This window comes from Dasypus novemcinctus, chromosome 17 (genome assembly GCF_030445035.2).
Source record: "Dasypus novemcinctus isolate mDasNov1 chromosome 17, mDasNov1.1.hap2, whole genome shotgun sequence".
Classification (NCBI taxonomy): domain Eukaryota; kingdom Metazoa; phylum Chordata; class Mammalia; order Cingulata; family Dasypodidae; genus Dasypus; species Dasypus novemcinctus.
The window spans coordinates 9514967-9522070 of NC_080689.1; the positions used below are offsets into that span (position 1 = coordinate 9514967).

The following is a 7104-nucleotide window of genomic DNA, read 5'->3' on the forward strand; positions in this document are numbered from 1 at the left end:
TAAAAAGTCAAAAGAAAGATTGGAATACAAACTAAAGAATGTCTCTGAGAATGGGAGAAATAAAGAAAAAGTAATTAAAATAGAAAAGAAAAGTTAGATAATAAAATTAAAAGCATATTTCAGGCAATGACACATTTGACTAATGAAGTTTCAGAAAATGAAGAAAAGATAACTGCATGCAAAAAAAAGGCTAAACTAAAATAGGAACAAATTTCCCTAAAAAAGAACATGAATACCAAAAACAAAGAGTAACAGACTCTAGATCAAAAGAGCCAATTTGATAAATTTCAGAACACATGACATGAATAGAATATTCCAAAAAAATCGAGAAGATAATAGCTCATATAGAAATGGATTTAGAATCAGCATGGCTTTACATTTCTCAAGCAACAATGTACGCTTTAGAAAAGAGTTTAAACTACCTTTAAATTTCTGAGAAAAGACTTTCAAACAAGAATTTTATGCCCAAACAATAAAATAAATGTGAATATTTCAGGAAACTGAATCTTCACAATATAAAATTGTGAAAAGAAGCCCAAGAGTGATAGCTATGCAGCAGACCTGAAGAGCAACCAGTAAAAAGTGGAACATGAAAACACAGTGCCATGGGCTGTAGCTCTTAAGGGGAAAAACAAGGAAACTGATAGAAGATCTGATGTGTTTTTAGCATTTGGAAAAAACCATTGTTTAGCTTTAGATTAATCTGTAGGAGTATTTTTAAAATGCAGGAGGTATATAAAAAAAATAAAGCAAATAGAAAATAATACCAAGGCATCAATAGACGATGCAAAATAAAATCTATATTGGTAACAAATTATAACCTTATTTCAGTCATTGGCTCTGCAGGAAACAATATTTATGTTGAATTAATAATGTAAATACTGACTATTGACTATCCAAATATATCCAAAATTGTAATGTTGTTTTGTGGAGAAAATTATGAAGAACAACAAGAGAGCCAGATTCCTAACTACCTTAACAGAAAATCAATGGATAGCATTTAAATTGATAAAAGCCAAATAACAGTATAAGCATATAATTTGAAATTAGGAAGATAAATAAAACAAGATATCTAATACATACACACAGAAGCCTTGTGACTGGTTGCCAAAAAGAGCAGAGAGGGAGGTTGTAGGGGCGGACAAGTACAGCAGGTATACTTGGTGCTCCACCAATATATCTCAGGGCCTTTTAGCCTACATCAGTAGGTATATGGTGAAGCCCAAGAATTTTCATTCCTAGTAAGTTCCCAGGTGATGCTGATGCTGCTTATTCTGAGACTAAATTTTGTGAACTACTGCCCTAGGTAGGCCTGTCTGTGACTGACGGCTTTTGGCTGGCCACAGGAGTTCCTCAGCACATGTGAAGAAGGCAAACCGGAGGTGCCCCAGAAGCAACAGCTCTTAACCTGGAAGCAGTCACTGGATAAATACCCCATCTTTCTTGGCCTTAGATGGGATGCCTCTGAATCTTCAGGTGGTAACCGGTTCTCTCACCTGTCTGTTTCAGCCACCAATCTCCACCAATGTTTCCTGAAATAACCTCTCAAATAAACGGCTTACACTTGAATCTTGCCTCAGGTTCTGTTTCTGAGAGAACCCAAACCAATCCAAACCAGTGAGAGCTCAAGAAAATTAGTTTCACTGAATGAGTATAAAAACAATTTAAAAAAATTAAACTTCAGAGTAGGCCATTAAAATACGTTTGTATAGGCATCTGTTTCTGTTTCTCACACACTACAGTTTGGAACTGCTTATCTACTGCCCAGGATTTAACAGTGATGTGGTATTAGAACCTTAAGTTCTATTAGTATCCTCTTTAAAATAAAATTTTAAAAATGTATTAGTCGTTTTTATTCATTTGCTTCACTTTTGAAAGTTAATTAGCAATTTGCTTCATTGATATTTACCAAATAGATGATTACTGGTATTTATCACCTAGACCATTGTCCATAGGCCTATAACTACCTTGAAAACTTGAGAAAGAAATTATAAATGATTTTTATTGAAGCAGACTTCCAAGTGGTAACATTTCTACACACTAATCTGTGAACAAGGAAATCTGTCAAACAGGAAGCACTTTTAAAAGCTGAAACATGAGAAAAATGCTCGTCAGTTTTCCTTGGTGGACAAAGTGAGAGTGAAAGGTTTGGATCTTTAAAGAGAAGAGAAAGGAGTGCTTTTCAAAGTGTGGGTGATACCTCAGGTGACAGGGCCCCCACTGCCTGAGGGCTCTTCCATGGGCCACTGAAGCTTTCCTGCCACATGCTGGTGAAAGGGTGGTTTTATCCTCAGGCAAAGCCACAAGGGTTCAGTGAAAACCCCTTTCAAACATCAGATGGCATGTCACAGCGCTTACACACTGTCTTCTTGCCGGGCTTATAATGAGTTTTCCTCATTGCTATTACCTGAGCCCCAAAATGCACATTAAAGAACACTGTCAATTAACATTTGGATCAAATGTAACCTACATTCCTAGTGACATAGTCTCATGGAGACCGCCCTGCCGAGTCCAAATGTCAACTCACATATTTTCAACACTCTATTACTAAGATGGTAGAACGTTCAATTAAGAGGTGGTGTCCCCTCAGGACCCACAAAAACATAAGAATTCTGTATTTCACTATTAGTTATGTGATATCGGTTAATAAATTGGCAGTTTCCTTAGAGCTACGTTCATAACATTCGGAATAGAGGAAGAGGTTCAGAAAGCTTGAGCTCAAGTCCCATGATTTTAGCGCTGAAAGCCAGACCACCTTCACCAAATCTTGCTCCCTCTCTGAGCCCCAGTGTCCTTCCTCATAAAAAGAGGAAGTAAGATTCCTCTTTAAATCTTCAAAAAAATACACTTTACAAAAATGATGGGCTGGAGGGGGTGGGGAGTGGGGTATGTGGCAGCCTCATATTGTTTAATATAACATTCTTTGTGATCTATTAACTTTACTTTAAAAAGTGTAAATAAATAAATAAATAAAGTTAAAAAAAAAAGACTCCTCTTACTCAGAGTAAACCTCCGACTCACACTCTTACCTCCCGTCTTATCATTGTCTCATTTTTGATGGACGTTCATGAGAACTATGAAAGATAAAATAGGAAATAGAAAAGCAATGAAAACAAAACTTAACATGAATAAAATTACAAAAAAAAACCCAAAACAATAGACCTACACAAGTCTGCACTACTTTTTCCTCTCCTTTTAGGGGAGCTATATATAAAGAGACAACTCCTGTGTCTCAGCAGACTCAGGAGAGGATCAGCCTAAGGCAATGTTACTAAAGTAAGTGGAGTGGGGTTTCTGATTACAGTTCTTACACATAAAGAGCTTGGAAGTTGTCACTCCTCTCTTTATAATAGGTAAAAAGCTGGAAAAAAAAAAAAACCCTGAAAACCAATGACTGTTCTCAGTTCCATCAGAGAAGTGAAATTCCAAAATATGGAGACGCAGGTGAATTCAGAGAGAACTTTATAGTTTATAGCCACTGGAGGTATAAACTATTCATTCCTAGGTAACACTGTATAGGAGGACATATTTAAAAGACATTTTCCTAGGAAAAGAAATGTAAATTATACAGATTGGGAAGGAAGACATAAACCATTTTTCACCAAAGAAGATTTGACTGTGCTCCTGGAATTGATAATCAAGCATAGGAAGGAAGCAGGATGCAAGTTAAATACACAAAAGCAGGTGCTTCCAATATAAAATCAAAGGACAATTGAGGTTTAAAAAGATAAAACAATTTACAACAGTAAATTTACATTTACAACAGTAGTGAAAACAATGAAATACTTAGGTAAATACCAGACAAATTACGTCCAGAAACTAAATGCAGAAAGCTACAAAATTCTGATGAAAGTAATCAAAGAGGAGCTAAAAATATGGAGAAATAGTCCAGGTTCATGCTTTGAAAGACTCCATATTCTTAAGAGAAAAATTCTTCCCAACTTTATCTAGAGAGTAAACACAATTCCAAACAAAATCCTAACAAGTTATTTTGTAGGTATTGACAAACTGATTCTTATGTTTAGATGGCAAACAATACACAGATGAAGAACAAAGTTGAAAGACTCACACTACCCAATTTTGAGACTTCATATAATGCTACAATAATCAAGACATCAACATATTGGTGAAAGTCTGAACACATATATCAATGAAACAAAATAGCGAACCCAGACATATAGTCATACAAATATAGTCACTGATCTTTGACCAAAAAGTAAAGGCGATTCAATGGAAGAAGATGATAGTCTTTTCAACAAATGGTCCTGAAAAATTGGATGTCCATATGCAAAAACTAAGCCTAGACAGAACTTACACCTTTCATAAAATTTAAGTCAAAATGGCTCTTAGATCAATGTGTAAACAGAAAACTCTAAAATCTCTAGAGGAAAACATAGGAGGAAATCTATATGTTCTTGGTAATAGTGATATGTTTGTAGATAGCAATGCCAAAAGGACCACCCTTGAAAGAAAAAAATTCATGAGTTGAGCTTTAATAAAAGTTAAAACTTCTGCTTTCCGATAGACACTATTAAGAAAATGGAAAGAGAAGACACAGACTAGTAGAAAGCATTTACAAAACACATATTTCATAAAGTTTCTATATCCACAATATACAAAGAACTCAAATCTCAACAAAAAAATGAACAACTCAGCTAAAAATTGGTAAAGATGTGACCAGACATTCATTAAAGAAGATGAACAGATGGCTAATAATAATATGAAAAGCTGTCCAACATAATTTTTCTTAAGGAAATGCAAAATAAAACAATCAAAAAAAAAGCCCCACAAAATACTATTACATGTCTATTAGAGTGGCTAACATTAAAAAATCTAACAAACCCAATATGCAGTCTAAAGCTGAGTCCTGGTCTTTCACCTTCCCCCTCAGACAGCATGAGCTTCACCACCCACTCCACCACCTACTCCACCAACTACCAGTCACTGGGCTCTGTCCAGACACCCAGCTACTGGGCCCAGCTGGCCAGCAGAGCAGCCAGAATCTATGCTGGCACCAGACGCCAGGGCTCCTGGATTTTCGTGTCCCACTCCTCTAGCTCCCGTGGTGGCTGACCTGGCCACAGAGATGGCGGGGGCCTGGTGGGTCTAGGGGGCATCCAGGGTGAGAAGGAGACCATGCAAGAACTGACTGACCACCTGGCCTCCTACCTGGACAGAGTGAGGAGCCTGGAGACTGAGAAGAGGAGACTGGAGGGCAAAATTTGGGAACATCTAGAGAAGAAGGAACCCCAGATTAGGGACTGGGGGCATTACTTCAAGACCATTGAGGAACTGAAGGCTCAGATCTTTGCAAATTCTATAGACAATGCCTGCATCATTCTGCAGATCAACAGTGCTAGGCTGGCTGCTGATGACTTCAGAGTCAAGTATGAGACTGAGCTGGCCATGCACCAGTCAGTGGAGAGTGACATCCATGGGTTCTGCAAGGTCATTGATGACATCAACTTTACTCAGCTGCAGCTGGAGACTGAGATTGAGGCTCTCAAGGAGGAGCTGCTCTTCATGAAGAAAAACCATGAGGAAGAAGTAAAGGGTCTACAAGCCCAGATTGCCAGCTGTGGGCTGACCGTGGAAGTGGACATCCCCAAATCTCAGGACCTTGGCTGATCATGTCAGGCTTCCAGGCCAATACAACGAGTTGACCTGGAAGAACTAAGAGGAGCTGGATAAGTACTGGTCTCAGCAGATTGAAGAGAGCACCATGGTGGTCACCTCTCAGTCTGCTGAGATAGGAGCTGCTGAGACGATGCTCATGGAGCTTAGACAGACAGTCCAGTCCTTGGAAATTGACCTGGACACCATGAGAAATCCAAAGGCCAACTTGGAGAACAGCCTGTGGGAGGTGGAAGGGTGCTACGCCCCACAGATGGAGCAGCTGAATGGGGTCCTGCTGCATATGGAGTAGGAGCTGGCCCAGACCCCGGCAGAGCAGCAGCACCCAGGACTATGAGGCCCTGATGAACATCAAGGTCAAGCTGGAGGCTGAGACCGCCACCTACTATCGCCTGCTGGAAGACAGGGAGGACTTCAAGCTTTGTGATGCCCTGGGCAGCAGCAACTCCACGCAAACCACCCAGTAGACCACCACCTGCAGGATTGCAGATATCACCACCTGCAACGTGATATCTGAGATCAACGACACCCAAGTTATGAGGTATTGAGGCAGCCAAAATTAGGGTGCTCTTTGGAGAATGGGTGGCCAATACAAATGTCTGCACCTTCAAAAACAAAATCTAACAAAACCAATTGTTGGTGAGCATGTAGAGCAGTAATCGCATTGTGGGTGGGAGTGAAAAATGGTACAGTCACTTTGGAAGGTATTTTGGCAACTAATTTCTTATAAAGCTAAACATAGTGTTACCATACAGCCCAGCAACTGCATTCCTATTTAGCCAACTGCTTTTAAAACTCATCTCCACAAAAAGACTTCAATGCAAATATTTATAGCAGTTTTTTTTTCATAATTGCCAAAACTTGGAAAAAAACATGATGTCCTTCAGTAAGTGAATGGATACATAAAAAACAACTGTGATCCCAAAAATGCCCCAATATTACGATCTATTTTTCTTCTGCATGACATTGCAATGACAGATACAGGCCATTATATATTTTGTTATAACTTACAAAATTGTGTGGTACAGAATGTAAACTATAATCCATGCTTTGGAGCAATACTTCAATATGTGTTCATTGATTGTAACAAATGTACCACACTAATGAAGGATGTTGTTAACATGGGAAAGTGTGGGAGGGGGAAGGAGGGGGCATATGGGAATCCCTTACATTTTTAATGTAGCATTTATGCAATCTAAAGTTTCTTTAAAAAAAAAACTGTGGTAAATCCGTACAATGGAATATTATGCAGTGATAAAAAGAAATGAGCTCTCCAACCACCCAGAAAAGCATGACTGAACCTTAAATAGCTACACCTAAGTGAAAGAAGCCAGTCAGAAAGGTTGTATACTTTATAATACCAATTATGTGACTTCTTAAAAGGCAAAACTATAGAAACAGTGGAATGATCAGTGGTTGCCATGGTTTCAGTGGCACAAGGAAGCGTTGAATAGGTGAAGTATAGGGAAA

At 38.6% G+C, this 7104-nt stretch overlaps 1 pseudogene; it reads left to right on the top strand.

The window, feature by feature from the left end:
- The first annotated feature begins 4896 nt into the window (after window positions 1-4896).
- On the top strand, window positions 4897-6182 carry LOC101428320 (keratin, type I cytoskeletal 18 pseudogene; annotated as a pseudogene).
- The last annotated feature ends 922 nt before the right edge of the window (window positions 6183-7104 follow it).